The sequence below is a fragment of the Solanum pennellii genome, chromosome 12, assembly GCF_001406875.1.
Source record: "Solanum pennellii chromosome 12, SPENNV200".
Taxonomy (NCBI): domain Eukaryota; kingdom Viridiplantae; phylum Streptophyta; class Magnoliopsida; order Solanales; family Solanaceae; genus Solanum; species Solanum pennellii.
In genome coordinates this window covers 14,646,607-14,654,180 of record NC_028648.1, presented here as the reverse complement: position 1 = coordinate 14,654,180, position 7,574 = coordinate 14,646,607, and the positions used below count along the sequence as shown (strand labels likewise).

Sequence of the window (7,574 nt, the reverse complement as noted above, 5' to 3'; positions counted from 1 at the left end):
TATTAGGTACCTTAATTTGAATATAGCATTCTTTTCGTATAATTAATTTTTATCTTATTTAATTTATTATTTTAAAAAATATAGTAAATGTTTTGTAGAGAGCATGAGCAAGAGGTTACTAATCAGTCACGAAGATCTAAATGGAGCAAAGCCGAGAATCATTGTCAAAACATCTCTCAAAGGTTTGAAACTCGTGCTTTGCAAGAGGATGGGCATGATTTGATAAAACAATTGTCTAGAGGACCAAATTATGTTGCAAAAAGATATTCTGGGTATCTCATAAATGGATATAGATTCCATGTTAGGCAGCGTGATGCAAGGCATAAAACACAAAATAGTGGTGTTACACTAATTGCCACAACTACAAGCTTTGCAAGCTCAAAGGATGAAAATCCGATTGCTGCAGATTTGACTTATTAAGGTAGAATAGTTGATATTGATGAATTAAACTATTACAGCCATTTTAAGGTTGTTTTATTTAAGTGTGATTGGTATGAGGTTGAAAGAGATGTTTATGACAAAATAGGCTATATGCGAGATGAATTCTCAAAACAGGAAAAAACAAAAGTGGAGGCATCGAATGGGACCTATTAATTTTGCAAGAGTACGCGTGACATTGGTAATACTTAGCTGACATTTCATACAAAATTTGATTTTCATTTTTTTGTACCTTATAAGAACTTACTGATTTTTTAAAATTTCTTTTGATATAATCTGTAGCGTGCAGCCAAAGACAACAACGAAGAACCATCAAAGCCTGAAATATTTATCGCAACTCGTACCAAGACGGGAAATGAAATCCAGGCTGATACCCAAGTTGCAATAGTAAGCTTTTCAAAGAGGATTATTAGTGAACTTTATTCAGACTTAACATTTATATTGTGTGGAGTTTGACTACATTAAATTTTAATCACGCATGCCTTCTTCTTCTTCTTCTTCTTCTTGTGCAAGTTCGAGGAGATATCAATTATTTGTCAACATTGTTTAATTATTTTTTATGAAAAGTTTTCATAATGTTTTAATGCTTGATCGCTATCATAGGATTGGAAATGAAATAGTACATACAATTCACTATGGATGCCAATTTTATTCAATAGGCTGAACTTCAAAATCGCCGAAATTCTGGGGAAACAGCTGATGATGCATTTAGGGCAGAGTGTGGAAAGGAGCAGTTTGGTCGAGTTAGGTGCTATGGTAGATCAGTGACAACAAGTTCCTAGAAGAAAGATGAGGAAATTAACAATCTAACAAAAAAGCATGCCGATGAAATCACTTCTCTAAAGGAAGAATTGAGAGAAGAAATGCGACATTTATTCACTAAATTGCTGCAAAACAACCCTGGATTGAATTTTAAAGATATACCAGGGTGTGTTGGATCTAACCTTGCTTCACCTATTGACGCAAGTAGTGCACAAGCTGTAAGAGGCACAAATCTTCCATATTCTTCGGGGTCAGCTCAAGATTCGGTTCTTCAAAAGGTATTTTGTATTTCAAATTCTCAGTTAATAGTGTCAATATTGTTTTTCTTCTAGTTTAGTTGGTGTTCTTGGTAATGAAATTCAAAACTTATTTTTACTTGTCTATGTTTAGTCCACCAATTTATAACTGTTAAGAATGTTTTTGTTTTTTGTTTAAGCACTCGAATCGTTAGTTGAATAACTGTTCTTATAGTGTTGTTCAATTGAGGAGACTGTGGCTAACACATTATGTTTTATGGAAAATGCCAATAGTGTTCAATTCCAAAATGATGACACTATTTTCTACCTTTAGCTTCTGAATCAGCTCATTGTAAAGGCTATTGTAGCTAGTCTTTTAATGGTCTGTCTGCACCTTTATGAAGCTATTGCTATTTTATTAATATTGATGTCTGTTAGCTAGGTGGTTGTGGCTGTTAGTATTAATGTGCTGCAGCCTGTGATTAAAATGTCTACATGCTAGACAATTATAATACTATTGTTATTAGTATAGAGTTTAATGGTTTGCAAACCATTTCCTTTGTCGGGTAGAGAAACAATCTAGAGCATGACCATTAATAGAAGATCTTGTGGGTAGATTTATTATGTTTGATAGATCATTAATGGTTAGTTGTTTAAACTACAGACAAGGCAGAGAAAATTGGAGAGGAAAATCTGCAGGGGATTTTCTTGCAGCCTGGTCCTCCAATTTTTGTTAACTGTTTGTTAAATCTTTACATTGTTCAAGATTTTGTTTGTGTCTTTTTATTGCATTCCTTCTCTTCTTACTAAACATTTCTCTTGTCTGTATTTTTTGTTTGTGTCTTTTTTGTTCACTGTCTGATGATGAACCTTGCCCTAGTGATGCAGTCTGATGATGTTTGTGTCTTTTTTGTATGCACTAGAGATGCAGTCTGATGATGAACCTTGGCCTATGCTGCAGTTCTTTGAAAATATCATGTTCATGTTGTTATGTATTGACTTTTGTGGTCATTCTAATATATGTTATGAACCTTGTTTCCAGTGGTCATCTCTGGTTTGTTTGAACTACTTGTGTGTAATTTTTACATTGAAGTTTACAACAGAAGACTGCACTAATTAAACTTTTGAAGTTTAATTTTTGAGAGCCAACAACAGAAGACTGCACAAATGTTGTAGTCCTTATAATGTGTAATTTTTACATTGTAATTGTATTTAGATTTGGATTGGTTGTCTTACAGTGAATTATCTCTGATTATGCACTTCTACAATTAATTCACAAACTTATAATTTTATTATAAATGTGCAGGAAAATGCAGGTAATTGAATTTGCATTTGGCCTGAAGTAAACTCGATCCATTGTGCCAAAAGATGAAGAAATTTTTGTATTATTGACATATTCGTTTGAATGACACTTTTGGGTTTTTGGAACTTGTTGATATTAGAGATCTTTAAGAAATCAGTTTCTATGTTTTGGTTGTACATGAAATATTTCTCGAAGTTTATTTGAAATATATAGCTTCAATTTAATGATTAATTAGTTAATTTTGTGTTTTAGGTCACTTGTATGTATGTAAATATATTATATATATTTGTGCTACATGTAGGCTTATAAATGTTGAAGTTACACTTTGTAAGTGTTGCTCTAGGTACATAAAAAGTTACACTTTGAAAGTGTTGCTCTAGGTAGATATAAAGTTACCCTTGCAAGTATTGCTTTAGGTAGATATAAAGTTACACTTTGTAAGTGTTGCTCTAGATGAGATATAAAATCAACACTTTATAAGTGTTGCTATAGATGAGATATAAAGTAACAATATATAAGTGTTGCTATAGCTGACATATAAAGTAACAACTTATAAGTGTTGCAATAGATGAGATATAAAGTTACACTTTATAAATGTTGCAATAGATGACCAATAAAAGGCAACACTTTTTAAGTGTGACCAATAAATCTTAAAAGGCAACGCTTTTAAGTGTTGTCTAACAAAAAATAAGTGTTGCTAATGCACGTCTTCAAAGCGTTCCCTTATACCTATTTGGCTACGCTTTATAAGTGTAGCCAAAGATGGCAACATTTAAAAAGTGTTGCCTAATGTCAAAGGTTACGCTTCTTTTGGGCAGCCCCTAAAAAGTGTTGCTGAATGTCCAAAAGTGTAGCCTTTTATCAAAGGCCACACTCTTTGCTAGTTTAGGCTACACTTACGTGGTGTTGCTGTAGGCCGAAAATGGTGTAGTGTACCAAGTGTCATGTCACGTTAAGCTTAGTGAACGTCTTTAAGGTTTATGATAGGAGGTCTATCAAATTACTTGTTGCTAAGTATTATAAGTTGTTCCACACTTTAGGTGAACCCTACTAAAATTTTTGAGGTCATCTGCCAAAATTTCTGTCCTAGTTTACTGTTTTTGCATATCTTGAATTGTTGGTGAGCAAATCACTGAATTTTTGATATCCTCTCAAAAGTTTTGTCCCAATTACAAATGTCAAAGTAACTTTTGTCTTGAGTTTGTTTGAGGGATGTTGATAAGTTTTTAGGTCTCTCTCAAAATTTCTATCACAGTATCTATTGTAAAGGAAAATTAGAACTTTTACCGAGAGATATGACTGAGCACTTATATGCATCATTTTATGACTTCATTAACTCATGATCAAATATAAAACCCCTTATCCAAAATAGATCATGAAAATGCAGACTTCCAGAAGTTGGAGGTGCCAGCGACGAAGACAACTACAGACCGTCAGTCGACTTACCGTCCATCTGCAGATTCCGTCGATGGGCCAACTGTCTCTCAGTTCTAAGTCACAAACGACGGTCAACTTACGGTTTGTCAATCGGCTCCATTGATTTATCAGCTTACTTCCAATTCTAAGTTGCAAACGACGGTCGACAAGGACGGACCGTCAGTCGACTCCGTCGATTCGCCAACTAACTTTCAACTCTTAGTCACAAACGACGATCGACCAGTACGTTAGTCGACTCTACCGATTCACCAGCTAACTTTTAACTCTTAGCCACAAATGATGGTCGACCATATGTCGACTTACGGTCTGTTACTAACCCCGATAAATTTAAACTAATGGGTCTTTTGATCTTTTCCTGCTATGTTTAAACGCTAAGATACGTCATTTTGACCCTAAATCATCACATTTTAGTCATTCTAAGCCTAGAAACATAATAAAAATTACCTAAGTCAAAATCATAAATCAAATCATAGAAAATTCGAAGCAATAAAGGAGAAAAAGGTCAAGAGCCCTAGTTCAAGAAAGCAACAAGGTTCCAGTAGTTCCAACCCCGAAATCTAAATATTTCTCCATGAATTTCATCACCAGGTATGTGGGATTTTAGTAGTGGGTTCCTTTCACCCATTAGATCCCTAGTTTTTAGTCTGTTCTTGATTCTCTTATCATGATTCAAGTTAAAATTTCTAGATTTACATCAGATCATCATAAATCATATAAATATATGTTCCCAATAAGATTGTAAAGTTATTATTCACTTTATCGCATAAATTCCAGAACCCTAGCTATGTATTTCTTTAGTTCTTAAATATGCATGCTAGTTCAGATATTTTAGTTACTTCAGATATAAATGCCTCAATAATTAATGAATCATTAGCAGACTAATTTTTTCATTCTCAATTTGCAAATTCAGTTTTTAGCGATCCGGTATTTACAACAATTTAGTCATAATAGGTTAATAATTTAATTCATTAGGAGTACATAATACCGAGTTAGACTAGGGTTTAGCGTACCCAAAAGTCCCAGAACTACTAGCAAGAGAGGTTTTAAGTCCCCTCTGTGGACATCAATTTAGTGATCACGCCACCATGCCTTTATACCTCTTTGCGGGGTACATTGGGTCTTCTTGAGGGGTGTATACATCAAACTCCACATTTAGCTCATGTGGTTTTATTATCGGTTATTTGTAGCTTCCACGGTTCAGTCAGATTCTCTTGCATTGACCATATTTAGAGTTCAGTTAGTATTTAGTCTCATCATGTTACAAATTTTGTCATTGCATCCAGTTGGCTCAGAATTTAGTATATTATGTTCAAAAGATTTTTACATTCATTTGTGCTTGTTCAGTTATGTTTTAATTTAGCTTTACTCTATCCTACATGCTCAGTACCTTTTATGTACTGATTCATTTGTGTGCTACATCTTCTCATGATGTAGGTTCAGGTTCTCAGCATCCAAATCACGCTTAGATCGATATTCGATCTCCAGTTGAGTAGAATTAGTGGTGAGTCCTCATTCTCTAAGGACAATATTCAGGAGTTCATTTCAGTCTTTTAGTTATTTAGTTTTAGTTTTTGCTAGACTTAGTCGGAGCTTGTACCAGCTTATCTAGTCAGTTAGCGGCTTATTTCATACATAGTTAGTTTCAACTTAGTATTGAGTTAATAACTTCCTTGTATTAAACTCATCAGTTTTCATAGCATATGATATTCCTTTTTCATATAATTTTAAGTATGTTTTAGCTCCCATATCACTTTTATTATCTTTAGTATGCTCATGATCATTCAAGTTGGGATAGTTTGGGATCACTTATGGTCCTAGGTTCCGTGTCCGCTTTTCAGGGGTAGCTCGGGGCATGACAAGCTTGGTATCAGAATACTAGTTATAAGAGTCCTTGGATGTCTGAAAAGACGCACTAAGTAGAGTTATTTTCATATGTGTGATGTACACCACATCTAATAAGAGAGAGGATACAAAGTGTTTTAGGAAAAAACTTCACTTTCTTGTTACTGTTATCGTGCGTAAGGTAGGATCAAAATCCATTTTAACTCGATGTTCTACGTTCATATCATGCCTTTTTGTAGAGATAACGCCACGAATGGAATGCCGGGAATGCAAACGCAGCTCCTCCAGTGCCAGACCAGAAAGTCACCAATGTTGAGTTCAGGAATGCCATAAAAATGTTGGCTCACAGTATGAGGAACCAAAACAATCGGGTTCATGCTTCTCTGAATGCAAATGATGAATCAGCAACAGCATGCGCCCGTGACTTTGTTAGGATGAATCCGCCTGAGTTCATAGGATCACAAACTAATGAGAATCCTCAAAGTTTCTTAGTTGAGATCACGAAGAGCTTTGAGGTTATGCAGGTCATTGGGAATGATCGGGTGGAGTTGGCATCATACCAATTGAAAGATGTGGCTCAAATCTGATATACTCAGTGAAAGAAAAATAGGGGTATAGATGCAGATCCTATTACTTGGAGTGCTTTAGTGAGACCTTTTTTGATAGGTTTTTCCCAATAGATGTGAGACAATCAAAGGCGCAGGAATTCATGAATTTAAGGCAGGGAAACACAATGGTTTAAGAGTATTGGTTCAAGTTTAACAAACTATTCAGGTATGCTCCACACATGGTTGCTGACTCTAGGGCTCAGATGAATAAGTTTTTGTATGGAGTGTCAGATTTGGTGAATGCTAAGAGGACAAATGCTATGTTACTGGGGTATATGAACATCTCTAGGTTTATGACTCGCGCACAGCAGATTTAGGGTGATAAGCTTAGGGAACAATCCAAGGAGAATAAGAAGGCTAGGACTGGGAACTATGACTATCCTCAACAGACATCGGGTGGTGGAAATTGCTCGCAGAGTCACCAAAAGTTTTCAGCTCCAGCCCCTTCCTCAGCTAGAGTTCCATCCTTCAAAAAAGGTATGACCAGAAGGTTAAGAGAATAGGCTTTAAGTCTCATAAAAAGTGTTTCAGGCATCACGACTTACCCCACTTTCCCTAAGTGTGGTAAGAACCATCCGGGCGATGACTTGAAGAGGATATGGTTATGCTTATGCATTTCTATAAGGGCTTGTATTATGAGTTAAAAGTGAAGTATGTGGTTTCTTGTCTTGGTTGACTTGTGTTACTTACTTAATATATATATATATATATATANAATAATGATTGGCATGTGGGTAAACAAACCCAACAATATGGAAGCTTACATACCTCTTAGGGATTAGACCCATGGTGATATTCCGCAACAAGACACAAGAATCTCGACAAACTCTTGATCCTCTCCTCATTTGTCCTCTTTTCTCTTCTCTTCTCTTCTCTTCTCTTCTTGAACCCTCAAATAGGCCTATATTAGGTTTATAAAACTAAACCTATCATTAGTAGAACCCTAAA

General features: G+C 35.2%; 1 pseudogene; it reads left to right on the top strand.

The window, feature by feature from the left end:
* The first annotated feature begins 412 nt into the window (after positions 1–412).
* On the top strand, positions 413–6,605 carry LOC114075264 (annotated as a pseudogene).
* The last annotated feature ends 969 nt before the right edge of the window (positions 6,606–7,574 follow it).